This window comes from Gorilla gorilla, chromosome 3, assembly GCF_029281585.2.
Source record: "Gorilla gorilla gorilla isolate KB3781 chromosome 3, NHGRI_mGorGor1-v2.1_pri, whole genome shotgun sequence".
Lineage (NCBI taxonomy): Eukaryota > Metazoa > Chordata > Mammalia > Primates > Hominidae > Gorilla > Gorilla gorilla.
The window spans coordinates 20710861-20728303 of record NC_073227.2 but is presented as its reverse complement, the minus strand read 5'-3'; positions in this window follow the sequence as shown (position 1 = coordinate 20728303).

Below are 17443 nucleotides of genomic sequence, written 5' to 3'. Positions count from 1 at the left end.
TGTAAACCCCAGCCCAATGGGTTTTTTTTCCCCTGAAAATTATGCACTGAAATAACATCTTCTCATTTTTGCTGTAAATGTTAATAATCATTGCTCATCTTTATTACTTATTTTAAACATTTATAGATAAGCTCTTGTAGTACTTTCAGGTTAAGATCTCTGACTCTTGCTTCTGCCATGGAAAACACTACCGGTTTTCAAAGGGATACCCTTGCTTACCTAGTCTGTCCAGTCTAGTTCCAGAATCTGGCTGAAATGTACTGATACATAACTCTTGACATGCATGTAAAAAGTTTTATTAACAAGGGGCAAAGAGAGTTTTGTGCATTTGAAATTAAATCATAACTAATTTTACATTTTGCTTTTAGACACTTATTATATAAAATCCTTTGAGCTATGTTATAACCATATTTTGAAGGTGCTACATTATGTTTATAGTTATCAAATTAAGTAACAGAAAATCATGTCATAGAGTTAATGTACCAACTCAGCAATTATCCTTTATTTGGATAATAAGAAATGTAGTCTGTGAGTGACCTGAATGGGTTTACAGCTAATTTAGGCATAAATGGAGGTAAAACCCAGTCTCCTGATTTTCTAACAAAGTAGCCTTGCTAGTGAATCGAATCACAGGGAATTGGTGTCAGAGTAAATTTGGAAGCATACGTAAAAGACATAAAAGTATCTCAATGAAGATCATTTGTAAGCCAAAAAAGGCTCAATTAGCAAACTTCTAAAGGTTTATTTCACCAATTGAGAAGTATTCTCTCAGATACATATATATATATATGTGGTAAATATATTCTAAAATCTTGAAGTCCACTTGAGAATGACTCACGATTTTAGACTGCATAGTGAGAGCTGTTTTAAAATACATTTTTTCCTTGTTGTATGGGGAAATTTAGATGTAATCTCCAAGGGCTATGAGATTATATGTTCAAGAACCTTGGATCTAGCCTGTGATCTGGTCTGGCTTCTTTGGAAGTTTTGTTTTGGGCCACAGAGCAGATGGACAGGCTGACCTGGTGACAATCCACACGTGTTTGAGCAAACTAAATTCACAGCCAAGAACAAGTAGAGACCATGTTAATACCCTGGCAAGGACTGTTAACTACTGGTTGGGTGGTCTGCTGACTGGATGTGAACAGTCTCAAGTCAGTTAGGGCCGCAAGTCAGACATTTCCAAACAAACCAGAAGCATTCAGGAAATTATAGCTTTAAATGACAATGAAAAGAGTTTATTTTCACTTAAAAATAAACTCGTGTATATAGAAAAGCCTTTAACAGAAACAGCAAAAAATGCTGGGAATAATGCTGCTAATTCACCTTCCCTTATTCTATTTCCACTTGAACTCCATCTTATGTTTTCACAGTAAATGTGAGCTTTATCTCTAGAAACTAATTGTAGTGAAAGCCTGTTATGTAATAGAGGCAATGCCAAAAACAACTGTATTCATCCGTTTTCACAATGTTATAAAGGAATACCAGAGACTGTGTAATTTATAAAGGAAAGAGGGTTTAATTGACTCCCAGATCTGCATGGCCAGGGTGGCCTCAGGAAACTTACAATCACAGCAGAAGGGGAAGCAAGGCACATCTTACATGGCAGCAGGAGAGACAGAGAGAGAGAGAGAGAGAGAAGGGGGAAGCATTAGACACTTAACAAACAACCAGATCTCATGAGAACTCACTCACTGTCAGGAGAATAGCAAGAGTAAAATCCACCCCGAAGATCTAATCACCTCCCACCAAGTCTCTCACTCAACACCTGGGGATTACAATTAGAAATGAGATTTGGGTGGAGACACAGAGCAAAACCATCTTATTCGGCCCATGGTGCTTCCCAAATCTCATGTCCTTTTTACGTTTCAAAATCAATAATGCTTTCCCAACATTCCCCCAAAGTCTTAACTCATTCCAGTATTAACTCAAAAGTCCAAGTCCAAAGTCTCATCTGAGACAAGGCAAGTCCATTCTGCCTATGAGCCTATAAAATCAAAGGCAAGTTAGTTCCTTCCAAGATACAATGGGCGTACATTTACTGGGCAAATTTTCCCATTCCAAATGGAAGTAATTGGCCAAAACAAAGGGGCCACAGGGCCCATGCATGTCTAAAACCTGGCAGGAGAGTCATTAAATCTTAAAGCTCCCAAATCTCCATTGATTCTATGTCTCACATCTAGGGCATATTGATGCAAGGGGTGGGCTCCAAAGCCTTCAGCAGCTCCCCCTCACTGTGGATCTGCAGAGTACAGCCCCTGCAGCTGCTTTCATAGGCTAGCAATGAGTGTCTATGGCTTTTCCAGGCACACAGCGCAAGCTGTTGGTGGATCTACTTTTCTTGGGTCTGGAGTATGGTGGCCCTCTTCTCACAGCTCCACTAGGCAGTTCCCCAGTGGAAACTCTGTGTAGGGGCTCTAGCTCCACATTTCCCCTCCATGCTGCCCTAGTAGAGGTTCTCCATGAGGGCTCCGTCCCTGCAGCAGACTTATGGCCGGACATCCAGGAATTTCCATCCATCCTCTGAAACCTAGGCGGAGGCTCTTAAAGCTCAATTCTTGTCTTCTGTGTACCTACGGGCCCAACACCATATGGAAGCTACCAAAAATTGGGGCTTGCACCTTCTGAAGCAGTGGCATGAGCTGTACCTTGGCCCCTTTTAGCCGCAGCTAGAGCTGGAGTGGCTAGGACATAGGGCACCAAGTCTCAGTGCTGTATAGAGCAGTGGGGCTCTGGGCCCAGCCCATGAAGCCAATTTTCTCTCCTAGGCCTCTGGGCCTGTGATGCAAGGGACTGCTATGAACACCTCTGGCATGCCCTGGAGATATTTTCCCCATTGTCTTGGCTGTTAACATTCGGCTCCTCATAACTTATGAAAATTTCTGCAACCAGCTTGAATTTCTCCCCAGAAAGTGGATTTTTATTTTCTACCTCATGGTCAGGCTGCAAATTTTCCAAACTTTCATTCTCTGCTTCCCTTTTAAACATACTTTCCAATTTTAAATCATCTCTTTGTGAATGCATATTACTGTACACTTTCAATAAAAGTCACATCTTGAATGCTTTGCTGCTTAGAAATTTCTTCTGCCAGATACCCTAAATCATCTCTCTCAATTTCAAAGTTCTACAGCTCTCTAGGGCAGGGACAAAATGCCATCAGTCTCTTTTTGCTCTAATTCCCAATAGGTTCCTCATCTCCATCAGAGACCACCTCAGCCTGTACTTAATTGTCCATATCACTATCAGCATTTTGGTCAAAGCCATTCAAAAAGTATCTAGGAAGTTCCATACATTCCCACATCTTCCTGTGATCTTCTGAGCCTCCAAACTGTTCCAACCTCTGTCTGTTACCCAGTTCCCAAGTCACTTCCACATTTTCAGGTTATCTTTATAGCAGCACCCAACTTCCAGTACCAATTCTCTGCATTCATTCATATTCACACTGCTGTAAAGAAATATCTGAGACTCGGTAATTTATAAAGGAAAGCGGGTTTAATTGACTCACAGTTCTGCATGCTGGGGGGAGCTGGGTTTAGGAAACGTAATCATGGTGGAAGGGGAAGCAAGGCATGTCTTACATAGTGGTGAGAGAGAGGGAGAGAGAGAGAGAAGTGGGAAGCACCAGACACTTATCAAACAACCAGATCTCATGAGAACTCAATCTCTATCATGGGAACAGCAAGGGGAAATCTGCCACTGTGACCCAATCACCTCTGACCAGGTCCCTCCCTCAAGATGTGGAGATACAATTCAAGATGAGATTTGAGTGGGAACAGAGAACCAAACCTTATCAACACTTACTTCATAATCCTTGGTTGAAATATCACATGGGCTACTAAATTATACTTATTTATTTCAAAGAATATGTTCATTCAAGAGGACTGGGATATGAAAATTGACTTTAATGATTTTGATCATTTAGTATGATTCAGGAGAATTTACTTTGTCACTCTCTATGTGTATAAGATTTTATTGTTTGTGGAACACTTTTCTCTTATGATACCTCACTTAATCACCACAAATATTATTCTTTTTATTTTTTAAAAGCAAATAGGAACAGGAGAAATGAAGCTCAGGAAAGTAATGTCAGCAAGTTCAAAATGTTCACTGTGTTTAGTATATGAAAGTTCCTACCCTAGAATTCCAGGTTTCTGCAAATCAGGCATTGTTGTTGGATCCGTAAAAGTCACATGGCAAAGGTATGAGAGCAACTCACTTTCTGGGCTTACTTCCCAAAATGACTCATTCAATGTAATCCTTTCCAAACACTCTCTTTATAGTTTAATACACATCCAAACCAGACACTTTCTCAGAAGTATCCATCTATTTCATTCACCAAGACCTATGTAGGGCCATTTTATCATTTTGCATGAGCAATATAATAATATTTGGCCATTATAAGAAGGTGACCACTTGCTTAGCCAAAATGCAACAAAGGGAAGACTCATGACTGGTCTCTGATGCTAGTTTTGACTTTTTTTAATTAAGATTAACTTTACCTACCTAACTTCAAGATGTACTATACAGCTTCAGTAGTCAAGACAGTATGGTTTTGGTGAAATAATAGATAAATAGATCATTGGAACTGAATAGAGAGCCCCAAAATAGACCCACCTAAATACATTAAACAGATTGACAAAGAAGCAAGGACAATACAATGAAGCAAAGATAGTCTTCTCAACCAGTGCTACTGGAACAACTAGGTAACCACATGTAACACCATGAATTTAAACACAGAACTTATACCCTTCACAAAAATTAACTCAAAATGAATCATAGGCCCAAATGTGAAATGCAAAACTATGAAACTCCTAGAAAACAACACAGGAGAAACTCTAATCTTGTGTGTGATGATATCTGTTAACTACAACACCAAAGACAATACATAAAAGAAAAACACTGGTAAGTTGGACTTCATTAAAATTAAAAAAAGAAAAAATTTCTGTTCTGTGAAGGACGTTGTCAAGAGAATGAAAAAACAAGACACAGACTATGGGAATCTGGTAAGGGAGTGTTATTCAGAACATAAAAGTAACTCAAAATTCAACAGCAGGGAAGGAAATACCCTAGCATCAAAGTGGTCAAAGACCTGAAGAGACAGCTCACAAAAAATACATAAATGGCAAATAAAAATATAAAAAATTCTGAATATCATATGTCAGTAGAAATTTGCAAATTAATAAAGCAATGATACCACTACACACATATTAAGATGGTTAAAACTTAAAATACTGACAATACCAAATTCTGGCAAGGAGGTAGAGCAGTAGAAACTCATTTATTAATGATGTGAATGTAAAATGATGCATCCACTGTGGAAGACAGTTTGGCAGTTTCCTGTAAGACTAAATATACTCTTACTATAGCATCCAGCAATTGTGCTCCTTGGTGTTTATGGGAATGAATTGAAAACATAACCACACAAAAGCCTGCACATGGTTATTTATCGCAGATTTATTGCTAATTAACATAATTTGAAAGCATCTAAAATGTCCTTCAGTAAGTGAATGGATAGATAGACTATGGTGCATCCAGACAATGGAATATTATTCAGTTCTAAAAAGAAATAATCTATCAAGCCTTGAAAAAATGTGGAGGAAACTTAAATGTGTATTACTAAGTGAAAGAAGTCAGTCTGAAAAGGCTACATACAGTATCTTTCCATCTGTATAATATTTTCAAAAAGGAAAACTACACAGCCAGTAAAAGGATCAGAGATTGATAGACATTAAAGGGGAGGGAGGATTCAATAGATGGAGAACAGAGGAATTTTAGAGCAGTAAAATTATCCTTCATGGTGCTGTAATGTTGAATGTATATCATTATAGATTTGTCCAAACCCACAGAATGTACAATACAAAGTATAAACCCTAATGTAAACTGTAGACTCTGGTTAAGAATAGTATGTAAGTTCAATTGTAACAAATATACCACTTTGGTTGGGATTGTTGATAGTGGGGAAGACTGGGCATATGTGAGGGCCAGGAATATATAGGAAACCTCTGTAACGTCTGCTCAATTTTGTTATGAACATGAAACTACTCTAAAAACAGTTTCTTTTTTAAATGTTGATATGTGTTTTGGCAGTTATTCTTTGTCAGGCTGAGAAATTTCTTTTGTTTCCAGTTTGCTGAAAGCTTTTTGTCAAAAATAGGTGTTAAAATTTGCCAAAAGCTAAATCAATAAATGTAATCCAGCATAGAAACAGAGCCAAAGACAAAAACCACATGATTATCTCAATAGATGCAGAAAAGGCCTTTGACAAAATTCAACAACGCTTCATGCTAAAAACTCTCAATAAATTAGGTATTGATGGGACATATTTCAAAATAATAAGAGCTATGTATGACAACCCCACAGCCAATATCATACTGAATGGGCAAAAACTGGAAGCATTCCCTTTGAAAACTGGCACAAGACAGGGATGCCCTCTCTCACCACTCCTATTCAACATAGTGTTGGAAGTTCTGGCCAGGGCAATTAGGCAGGAGAAGGAAATAAAGGGTATTCAATTAGGAAAAGAGGAAGTCAAATTGTCCCTGTTTGCAGAAGACATGATTGTATATCTAGAAAACCCCATTGTCTCAGCCCAAAATCTCCTTAAGCTGATAAGCAACTTCAGCAAAGTCTCAGGATACAAAATCAATGTACAAAAATCACAAGCATTCTTATACACCAACAACAGACAAACAGAGAGCCAAATCATGAGTGAACTCCCATTCACAATTGCTTCAAAGAGAATAAAATACCTAGGAATCCAACTTACAAGGGATGTGAAGGACCTCTTCAAGGAGAACTACAAACCACTGCTCAAGGAAATAAAAGAGGATACAAACAAATGGAAGAACATTCCATGCTCATGGGTAGGAAGAATCAATATCATGAAAATGGCCATACTGCCCAAGGTAATTTACAGATTCAATGCCATCCCCATCAAGCTACCAATGCCTTTCTTCACAGAATTGGAAAAAACTACTTTAAAGTTCATATGGAACCAAAAAAGAGCCTGCATCACCAAGTCAATCCTAAGCCAAAAGAACAAAGCTGGAGGCATCAGACTACCTGACTTCAAACTATACTACAAGGTTACAGTAACCAAAAGAGCATGGTACTGGTACCAAAACAGAGATATAGGTCAATGGAACAGAACAGAGCCCTCAGAAATAACGCTGCATATCTACAACTATCTGATCTTTGACAAACCTGAGAAAAACAAGCAATGGGGAAAGGATTCCCTTTTTAATAAATGGTGCTGGGAAAACTGGCTAGCCATATGTAGAAAGCTGAAAATGGATCCCTTCCTTACACCTTATACAAAAATCAATTCAAGATGGATTAAAGACTTAAACGTTAGACCTAAAACCATAAAAACCCTAGGAGAAAACCTAGACATTACCATTCAGGACATAGGCATGGGCAAGGACTTCTTGTCTAAAACACCAAAAGCAATGGCAACAAAAGCCAAAATTGACAAATGGGATCTAATTAAACTAAAGAGCTTCTGCACAGCAAAAGAAACTACCATCACAGTGAACAGGCAACCTACAAAATGGGAGAAAATGTTTGCAACCTACTCATCTGACAAAGGGCTAATATCCAGAATCTACAATGAACTCAAACAAATTTACAAGAAAAAAACAAACAACCCCATCAAAAAGTGGGCAAAGGACATGAACAGACACTTCTCAAAAGAAGACATTTATGCATCCAAAAAACACATGAAAAAATGCTCATCATCACTGGCCATCAGAGAAATGCAGATCAAAACCACAATGAGATACCATCTCACACCAGTTAGAATGGCAATCATTAAAAAGTCAGGAAACAACAGGTGCTGGAGAGGATGTGGAGAAATAGGAACACTTTTACACTGTTGGTGGGACTCTAAACTAGTTCAACCATTGTGGAAGTCAGTGTGGTGATTCCTCAGGGATCTAGAACTAGAAATACCATTTGACCCAGACATCCCATTACCTGGTATATACCCAAAGGACTATAAATCATGCTGCTATAAAGACACATGCACACGTATGTTTATTGTGGCATTATTCACAATAGCAAAGACTTGGAACCAACCCAAATGTCCAACAATGATAGACTGGATTAAGAAAATGTGGCACATATACACCATGGAATGCTATGCAGCCATAAAAAATGATGAGTTCACGTCCTTTGTAGGGATATGGATGAAATTGGAAATCATCATTCTCAGTAAACTATCGCAAGAACAAAAAACCAAACACCGCATATTCTCACTCATAGGTGGGAATTGAACAATGAGAACACATGGACACAGGAAGGGGAACATCACACTCTGGGGACTGTTGTTGGGTGGGGGGAGGGGGGAGGGATAGCATTGGGTGATATATCTAATGCTAGATGACAAGTTAGTGGGTGCAGCGCACCAGCATGGCACATGTATACATATGTAACTAACCTGCACAATGTGCACATGTACCCTAAAACTTAAAGTATAAGAATAAAAGAAAGAAAAACTTTAAAAAAAAAATTTGCCAAAAGCTTTTGCTAAGGGTTTTGAGTTTATCATATGGTTTTCTTGATTGTTTATTCAATATGTTAAGTTACCTTAATTTTAATATATAAACCAACTTGCATTGTTGCAATATATCCTACTTGGTCATGAAACAGATAATAACTTTATCCATTCAATTTGCTGATATGTGACAATTCTGTTCTTTTCTGTATTTTCTTTCATGCTGCATTTAAAAAAATAAAGTAATATATGCATATGCATAAGATGTCCAACAATATATAGAATGAAAAAAATAGGTCTCTATTTCAGTCTACCACATCTCCATTCCATATCTCACAAAAATATGTGTATGCTATTTTAATTATTACTTTTTGATGTTTTTCTACTGAATTTCTGTTATAATGGAAAAAGATTTCCCACATATGCTCTCTCACTCTCCTGTTACACACCAAATCAAATTATATTCACTTCCTCTACTGTTTAACTCTGCAAATTCAAATAGTATGCTTAAACCTACAGTTCTAGTCCATTAACAATACATGGTATGTCAGGAATCTTCACTATGTCAGATGAGGACAGTAGCCCACCTGTATCTATTTGAACCTCCCAGCCTTAGGACTTTTATTTTCTTTCATCTGCATGTATATTCTCAGTATTCTATTCTGTAATTGTAGGTAAGTCTTCTATAGTTTATGTGTATATTGGTTCTAACAATGGAAAAGTAATATAAAGCATAGCTTGGAAATTGCTGTTACTACATACTTTTTTCTTTACTTTTCCTTTTTTTTTTTTTTTTTTTTTGACTGCAAAGCCAAATCTCCTAGGACAATTGTGGGCAGCTGTTGCATGGAAGAAAATTAGTGTTTTACCACCAGAACTATCCTTGTTACTACACAATTGAAAAAAAGCATAATGTGCAGCCAATTCACAGAAGGAAAATCCAAGAGGCCAGTAAACATAGAAAAACATACCCATCCTTAAGAATAAACAGGCCAGTTAAAATTATAACAACAATAAAATACTATCGATAATATCCTCAGATTGCCAAAGTTGTTAAGTCTGACAATAGCATATAATGGCAGTATGTGGGAACATAGAAACTGTTATTCATGGCTAAAGGTAGTCTAATTAGAGCTACTTTGAAGAGAAATTTGGCCCTATCCATTTGAAAATACACATTTCCTGTGTCCTGGTAATTTCTCTTTTTCATAGATAATTGAGAGGAACTCTTACATATTTGCTGAAGGAAACCTATAAAGGGATGCTGATTGCAGCATTGTCTCTGAACTAATTAAAAAAATAAAGTCCTAAACATCTGTGAGTATGGGTAAACAAATTGCAACAGATTTGTGTTAGAGAATATTATATGTCAGTTAAAAAGAACATAGTTCTTCTAGTAGACCAAAACCAATGTTAAATTTAAAAAATCAAACTTGATGAATGCTATGTTTATGAAATTAAACATAAATTATAATAAGAAGTAATATTTATTGAATATGTATGTGTTTGTGTTTACTGATATGTGTGTAAATTAAAAATTTTAATGAATGCTTCTGTTAAGAAAGAAGAAATAGAGCCAAGGCTGGCCACCTAAATGGATTGTAATGCTAACTTTTATTTATAGTTGATTTTTTAATAAAAGGAAACAAAAAATATTATGAAACATAGATACTGGATGACTGCATAACAAAATGATACATTTAATTTATTTCCTTAAATAATTAGTTCGATAAGTACTCTTTTACACGTACAAGCTTTTAATAAGTATATAAAATATAATGCATATCAGCTTTTTGTTTTCTATAGATGTATGACATGACCCGCCAAGATAACAGCTAATTAACATTCTAGATTTCTAAGTGTTTATACCTGAAAAGCTGGCGTTTACCTGTTATTTCCTTGGGCTGGTTTAATAATAAATGCAGCCTTGAAAAAGAACAATATGTTGACAATTGAGCAAAACAAAAGGCATTTGTTTCTCTCACATGGATATAAACAAAGGGATGCCTTAATTTTTCTCTATGAAAATGCGTGAATTAAAAAAAATAAATATCCTCACATGCCCATTGCTAGCAGATTCTGAGACTTGTTTACACATCTGCTTTGGTGTTCTAAATCAAGCTACTGCAATATTTCTACTGTTTCTAATAAGTTGTGAGCAATTTTCTCAGTATGACTAAGTTAGAGCAGCTGGTTATATCTGAGGAATTCAACCTATCCAGGTTAACATTTACTGAGCACTGTCATTGGTGTTGTTAGAGAATCAAATATGAATAAGGCACTATCCTTTCATATTTGCAGTTCAAAATAGATTAGAAGATCCTTTTAAGATCATGTCTAATGATAAGTTATTCCACTGTAACAGAAGTGCTCTACAATTGCTCTGGAGCTACAGAATGATGGGCTTTCTCTTCTGTCCTAGTTAGGACTTGTAGATATTTCATTCCAACTGTTCTTGGAATGTTGCATAAGATCTGAGTGATAGAGGAGGAGAAAACTCTCCAGACAGAGGGAATCTCCATACATATATTTTTATTGCATTTTAATCTACACTATTGTTAGTGATAGGGCAATTTACTGACTGTACTCACAACAAATTTTGTATATTACCATGACTGTAATTATTGGCTAATAGGTATGAGTCATTAACATATACCAGAAATGGACTAACATTTTAATATGTCTTAGTTCATTTAATCAACAAATGCAGGTATATATTATCATTTCCATTTTGTAGTAGAGGAAACTGAAACAAAAATATTAAGCAACAGCTATATTTGATGTTCCTGGGTTTCAAACCCTAGTCTATTTATTTGAAGATTGTGTTTTTCTCAGATTAACTCTAAGATTTGAGGAAACTACTAAGTAACACAGCTTAACTTCCATCTTAAGAAAAGTCTGGCTCCAGAGACTTTGCTCTTTCTCCTCATATTGTAGTCTCACCACACTGCCAAGACATGGATAGACATAGTTTTTGACTGGCAGGGTGCGAGTCCTTAAAGCAAGAAAACATCCCCATTGTATTAGTTCATTTACACACTGCTATAAAAAATTGCCCAAGACTCAGTAATTTATAAAGAAAAGAGGTTCAATTGACTCACTGTTCTTCATGGCTGGGGAGGCCTCAGGAAACTTACAGTTATGGCAGAAAACAAAGGGGAAGCAGGTAGCTTCTTCGCAGGGCAGCAGGAGTGAGAAAAGAGTGAAGGAGGGGCTGGGGAGAGTGGCTCACACCTGTAATCCAGCACTTTGGGAGTATGAGGCAGGTGCGTCAGGAGTTAGAGACCAGCCTGTCCAACATGGTGAAACCCCATCTCTACTAAAAATACAAAAATTATTCTGGCTGGTGGTGGGCACCTGTAATTCCAGCTACTTGGGAGGCTAAGGCAGCAGAATCGCTTGAACCTGGGAGGCAGAGGTTGCGGTGAGCCAAGATCACACCAATGCACTCCAGCCTGTGTGACAGAGTGAGACTCCATCAAAAAAAAAAAAAAAAAAAGAGTGAAGGAGGAAGAGCCCCTTATCAAACCATCAGAACTCGTGAGAACTCACTGTCATGAGAACAGCATGGGGAAAGCCACCCCCATGATCCAATAACCTCCCACCAGGTTTCTCCCTCAACACAGGGGAATTATGGGGATTATTATTTGAGATGAGATTTTGGTGGGGACACAGAGCCAAATCATATCACCCATGAAAATAATTTTCAAATTTCCTGACTTACATAATAAACAGAGTGCCTGATCTCTGAGCACTGAAAATTTCCATGTGAACATCCACTGATGCCTCAACATTTATACTCCCCCAAATAACTGACTGAATCCCTTTTCATGATTCTTAAAAGGGTGCCACATTTATATTGTCATGCATCTCAGAACTGGGAAGCTAGTTTTGATTCTTTTCTTTGCTGATTTTACATATACATTTGTTGCCCAAATGATAGTGGTTTTATTTTCTAAATATATATAAAATGTGTCCCCTCTGCCCCATTCCTGCAAAACTGAATTCCATCATGCCCTTATCATTATTTGTCTGTGGCCACCTAATAAGACTTCTTCCCAAATCTGTTATCGATACCCTTGCCAGAATTACCTTTTTTAAAACAAGCTGATTCTCACTTTTGTGGTTAAATCCTTGAATCTTTAACACATTATGCCAAATCCTTACTACTGTCCATCAGGTCACCTTATAGCCTGGCCATTAAAGGTCAGGATTCTAGAATCAGGTTGCCAGTGTTCCAATCCTGGCTCTGACACTTCTAGCTGTGTGACCTTGGACAATTTATTTACCCTTTTAGAGTCTGTTTTCTCATCTCGGAAATGCTGATGATGTTATGTATCTGACAGAATAGTTGTATGGATTGAATGAGTTGATACAGGTAAAATGCTTACATCAGTGTCAGTAATCACTATTAGGTGTTTGCTATAATTATTATTCTATTACACATTTGCATCCATGTACTTTGGATACACCATTGATATGGTTTGGCTCTGTCCCAACCCAAATCTCATCTTGAGTTGTAGTTCCCATAATCCCCCTGTGTCGTGGGAGAGACCCTGTCAGGGGTAATTGAATCATGGGAACAGTTACCCCAGTGCTGGTCTCATGATACTGAGTGAGTTCTCATGAGATCCAGATCTGATGGTTTTATAAGGGGCTTTCCCCCCTTTGCTCAGCACTTCTTCTTGCCATCATATGAAGAAGGATTTGTTTGTTTTCCCTTCCAGGGGAAGGGTTTGATTGTAAGTTTCCTGAGGCCTCCCCAGCCATGATGAACTGTGAGTTAACTAAATCTCTTTCTTTTATAAATTACCAGGTCTCAGGTGTGTCTTTATTAGCAGTGCAAGAAGAGACTAATACAGTAAATTGGTACCATGGGGATTGGGAGATGCTGTTATAAAAATACCCAAAAATGTGGAATCAACTTTGGAATTAGGTAACAGGCAGAGGCTGGAACAGTTTGAAGTGTTCAGAAGAGGACAGGAAGATGTCAGAAAGTTTGAAACTTCCTAGAGACTTGTTGAATGGCTTTGACCAAAATATTTGCAGTAATATGGACAACGAAGTCCAGACTGAGGCGGCTTCTGATGAAGATGAGGAACTTGTTGGGAACTGGAATAAAGGTGACTCTTGCTATGCTTTAGAAAAGAGGCTGGTGGCATTTTGCCCATACCCTGGAGATCTGTGAAACTTTGAACTTGAGAGAGATGATTTAGGGTATCTGAGGGTATCTAACTGAGGGTATCTAAGTGGCAAAGCATTCAAGAGGAAGCAGATCATAAAAGTTTGAAAAATTTGCAGCCTGATGATGCAATAGAAAAGAGAAACTCATTTTCTGAAAAGAAATTCAAGCTGGCTGAAGAAATTTGCATTAGTAATGAGGAGCCAAATGTTGATCACCAAGACAATGGGGAAAATGTCTCCAGAGCATGTCATATACCTTCACAGCAGCCCCTCCCATCACAGGCCTAGGAAGAAAAAATGGTTTCCTGTGTTGGGACCAGGGCCCCCCGGCACTGTCCAGCCTTGGACCTGGTGCCCTGCCTCCCATCTGCTTCAGCTCCAGTTGTGGCTAAAAGGGGCCAAATTACAGCTCAGACCATTGCTTTAGGGGGTGCAAGCTTCAAACCTAGGCAGCTTACACATGGTGTTGGTCCTGCGGGTACACAGAAGACAAGGATTGAGGTTTGGAAACCTCTCCCTAGATTTCAGAGGATGTATGGAAATGCCTGGATGTCCAGGTAGAAGTTTGCTGCAGAGGCAGAGCCTTCATGGAGAACCTCTGGTAGGGCAGTGTGGAAGGGAAATATGGGGTTGGAACCCCTACACAGAGTCCCCACTGGAGCTCCCTAGTGGAACTGTGAGAAGAGGATCACCATCCTCCAGATCCCAGAATGGTAGATCCCCCGACACTTTGCACCATGCACCTGAAAAAAACCACAGTCACTCAATGCCAGCTTAAAAAGCTGCCAGGAGAAGGGGGCTGTACCCTGCAAAGCCACAGGGGCAGAACTCCCCAAGACCGTGGGAAACCACCTCTTGCATCAGTGTGATCTTGATGTGAGACATGGAGTCAAAGGAGATCATTTTATAACTTAAAGATTTAATGACTGTCCTGCTGGATTTTGGACTTGCATGGGGCTTGCAGTCCCTTCATTTTGACCAATTTATCTCATTTGGAATGTGTGTATTTACCCAATGCCTGTACCTTCATTGTATCTAGGAAGTAACTAACTTGCTTTTGATTTTACAGGCTCATAGGTGAAAGGGGCTTGCTTAGTCTCAGAAGAGATTTGAACCTGGACTTTTGAGTTAATGCTGGAATGAGTTAAGACTTTCAGGGACTGTTGGAAAGGCATGAATGTGTTTTGAAATGTGAAGACATGAGATTTGGGAGGGGCCAGGGGTAGAATAATATGATTTGGCTGCGTCCCCACCCAAATCTCATCTTGAATTGTAGTTCCCATAATTCCCACATGTCACCGGAAGGACCCAGTCAGGGGTAACTGAACCATGGGGGTGGTTACCCTCATGCTGTTCTCATGATAGTCAGTGAGTACACACAAGATCTGATGGTTTTATAAGTGGCTTTTCCCCCTTTGCTCCGCACTTCTCCTTTCTGCTGCCATGTGAAGAAGTATGTCATTGATTCTGCCTCCGCCATGATTATACATTTCCTGAGGCCTCTCCAGCCATGCTGAAGTGTGTTAATCAAGCCTCTATTCTTTATAAATTGCCTAGTCTGTGATATGTCTTTTAGCACCCTGAGAACAGATTAATGCAACCATGTTCCTTCAGGCTGCTGTCCTTTGCCTACAATACTCACTCTTGCTTTCTATCTGGCAAATTCTTTTTATCTTTAGCAACACAGTAAGAATGTTCCTGTTACTGTGATGTCTACCTTGTTTATCTTATAATTAGTAATTAACAATAGTTAATTCATAGTCTAAAATTCATAATTTCTTTCTCGGTGTTTGGATAGGAGTTTGTTCAGACTGTGATTATAACATGTATAATTGTTGTAAACCTCTGTTTAAGTGACAGCAAACCACATCAAGCTCTCTCCATGCCTGAACCTGGGTTTTAATTCAGCTCTGTTTTTCAGCAGCAAAGACAGGGCCTAGAGAAGAGTAACATGAGCATTAATTAGAAAAGGTTACTCTGGTAGGAGGAGAAATGAATGGGAAGAGGAAATCTAGGGGCTGGATAACTGGCCTGGAGGTTAGGCATAGTGCAAACAATGAATAATAAAATATATGGCCATGAAATAGTCAATTCTAAGGGATTGGAGAGGGTGAATTGAAACTAACAGGGCAATAGAGAAAAGCTATAACAAATATAATGCTTTTGCTGGATATAAACTGTCATAACTTGTTTTTATGTTGTGTTATCAGTCTTCTTTCACCTTTTCTTCCCCTTCCTCCTCCTCCTCCTTCTTTTTCTTCTTCTTTGTTCCCCTTCCCCTTCTCCTTTTCTTTGTCTTCCTTCTTCTCCTCTTCCTTTCTCTTCTTCCTTGATTCAAAGGTCTATTATGTTTGTATTATATAAAGCAAAGGATTGCAGCATATTTGAATGACATAATTACCCTGATGACTTTGAAAGTATAAATCAACATATAAAATGTAGCATAGTCTATTGAAAAGACAGTGAGACAAAATTTCTGGGTGCTTGTCCTAATGTCAGTGTTGATTAGTTGTGTGACTCTTTGGTCTTCTAACCACTGGATAAGGTTTTATCAGTGTTATTATAAGACACAAATGATGCAAATGTGCAAATCTGTTTTGAAAATTATAAAGAGCTCCACAAATAAGATGTATGACTTTTCTTATCATCAGAGTGTTGTATTAGTTTCCACATAATGTGTTTAATTATGTCTTGCTTCTAGGGAATGTAGGACTTCTATGTAGATTGCATTTGTATAATCCGATTGAAGTTTCTAGCATATTATTCAAACTTTAATAATATTTGCCAAAACTTAGTAACTAGATTTGCTACAATGTCCTTTATAATTGAAAATATTCAGGTACTGTATTTATATGTGAAGAAAATATGCTTACATATACATTTTAAAAATTTTATTTAAAAAATAAAGTAGCCAGGGTCATTTCTTTGCATTACTTTTGACTATTTATCTTCTAACAGGCCAACAAAGTCAGTAGCCTTTTCAAATTCACATAAACCTTAGCCTGCACTCTGCTCTTGCTCTACTGGGTGAAGGGCATGTGATGTACTATAAATAATTTTTGGAGACCTAAAGGCAGGGAGGATTTACAATAAAATGTTTTGGATGTTATTTTTTGATATATTGTTAAAAATATGTTTTATTTACACCCTGTGTGTGAAACTTTTTTGTCATGTTTCCCAGTCTATAATGACATGTAGTGACCTAGTAGTAAATGTCACTGGATGTTTAATACAAGGCATCAGGACTACAGCAGCCTACAACAAAATAATTGCAAAGTAACTTGCAAAGTATCCTTTCCTAGGCTCATATATAGAGATAAATTTAAGGAAACATATCCAGAAATTAATAATGTTCCAAAAACTTCTAACATAGAAAGACTTTTTAAAAATCTATGTTCCAACATCTAAAGATATTTTATAGTGGTATGATTGTAACAATTATTATTATTATTATGCTAAAAGTGGAAAGAACTTTGCAGTGTCTGAGTCAGCTACTCAGTATTTTATGGGTGCTGGTAGAAGACATGAGACTTCTGTTTCAAAGGTGAAGGAGGATTTTATTACTTATGGCAATAGCAGTAGCTGGAATATCAACATTTTGTGCTGATTCCCTGAGACTCAATTCCTATGGTGATGTGAAGAGGCCAGCTGACACCTGCATATACAGTGAGTTGCATTAAAAGGAAAGGAAACTTGAACTTAAGAAAAGCAAATATTTTCTAATGGGGGGGGCGGGGAAACATGCCTGTTCTTTGCTCCAGAGAC